Source organism: Phalaenopsis equestris, unplaced genomic scaffold, assembly GCF_001263595.1.
Source record: "Phalaenopsis equestris unplaced genomic scaffold, ASM126359v1 Scaffold000202, whole genome shotgun sequence".
Classification (NCBI taxonomy): domain Eukaryota; kingdom Viridiplantae; phylum Streptophyta; class Magnoliopsida; order Asparagales; family Orchidaceae; genus Phalaenopsis; species Phalaenopsis equestris.
Window position 1 is genome coordinate 1,349,857 of NW_018164644.1, and position 2,157 is coordinate 1,352,013.

Consider the following 2,157-nt stretch of genomic DNA (forward strand, 5'->3'; position numbering starts at 1 on the left):
ATATATATATATATATATATATATTGAGTTATTTTTATGCTTATCCTTGGTATTCAGATTGTTTATGTGGGATACAGCTAATTAGAATTTTGAGAGGAAAGCAGTAACTCGGGAAGCAAAGGATAAACTTGGGGAACAAAAAGCAAAAGATTGTTTAAAAAGTTCGGCACCCATGCGCCTAGGTCGAGAGAGCTTGGCGCTTTGGCGTCCTAGTGATCCAGGCGCCTTGATACAGGGAACCTGGCGCCTATGTACTAGTCATGGGTGCTTAGGTGCTCGAATCTACAGTACCAGACACTCAGACGACCCTTTTGAGGCTGATAGGCACTCACATGTGCGAGATTAATTTCATCATGTTGTTTGAAGAAAATATGACATAAGAAACAGGTTGGTGAGATCTACCACACTTACACGGCCTCAATTTCAGAATTTCCCCCATCACTTGTTGTCTTTGCCAATGATCTCTAGTGCTCTAAGCGTGTGAAATAGTGGGAGGGATTGATGAGGTTGTGTGAGAAGAGTTATGTGGCATTGTAATTCAGTGTATGTGATTTTCTCGTGAGAAGAACGAAGAAAAATTCAATGGGAACAGTGCATTTAATCAACACTTTCATTCTAAGTTATCTATTTCCTATCATTTGTTTAATAAAACATTGATTTTTTTGACTCAAAACATGTGTGGTGATTGTATTCCTTATTATTTCTAAGAATTGGTAGGCTAGAAATTATGTGTTTAATGAGTATAATGTGACTCAATTGAAATTTCATAGATGTGATTGGTTTATCTTATGTACTTCATTGACTTTCAATCTAATGAATTGTTACATTAAAATATATCGTGATCTAGTAGTGCGGAAGCGAGCTAGTGCAACAAATTAGGTTAACTTGAATTAACTTTAGAGAATATAGATATTACTTATAGGAAGAGTGATCGTGTACGGAAATACAGATCCTTGGATAATCATTTGATTTACGAGACCAAATTTGTTTGATTTCCAAACTCTCGTAGACGCTTGAGAAGGGACAAGGACGAGTTTTGTTCCTGGTTGTCGCTCATATTTTGATTGTTTAGTTAAACCAAAATTTCTAATATTTAATTTATGAGAGAATCTTTCGACATATAGAGAACCGCAGAAATTTTGAAGAGAGTAACCTAACTTTTTCACTTTTTTTTCCGCAAAAATTAGAGACTGAAACTTTATTAAGACACCATTTATTCGAATAATTCGGGCTAAACTAAAAATCAAAATAATAGAACTTTTCTTGAAAATGATAATTAACTTGTTATCTATGAGATTGATATGCACAATTGCAATCCGTATATTACTTGTTTAATACACATACTTTCGTGGTTGTCGGTATTTGACATATTTAACACATATGAAGTTTTTTAAATTCATTTTTTAGAGAATTTTAGTTGAGCCATTATGATTTAGACTTAATTGTGTCGTGGTTTACACCACATTAATTAGTTATTTTTTTGTGTTAAATACAAAAACTCAAAAAGCTTCATATTTTTTTTATGTTACCAAGTATTTTTGTGTTACTTTATTTTTATAATTGTGTATTGAATTTTCTTTGTGATTTTTACACTAGTGTAGTTGTTTGGTGTTCTGTTACGAGCACAACGAATTAGTTCTGTTATGAGATGTCACACCCCGGGTCTAGAAGACGATACACCCCAACAACATAAGACATGACGAAAGAGCTGAATCTGTTTTGTATTCTAAAGAGAAAAAATATGCAATTAATAATATAAAAAAATAATAACAAACTCAAATTTTAATTGTATAAATAGAGATACAACCCATACAACTGAATAAACTAAAATGAAAATAAGAAAACAACCACCCAATTTAAAGAGAATATACAATAACTCATATGAAACTAAAAAATATCAACAAAAAAAAATCTAAATCTGGAAAGTCTGCTCCGATAGAGATGGTCCTACGACTGCCTGAATAGATCATGTTGTATACAAATATAAAAGGGTGAGTTTGAAAATCAAACTTAATAAATAACTGATATTTATTAAAGTATAAATGGTAGCGAAAATAAGGCATGCAATACTAGGGCTGTCAAAAAGGCTTGTTATTTGCGAACAACTCGTGTTCGGCACGTTCGCTAAGTTAACGAGCCGAACACGAACAAAGATTT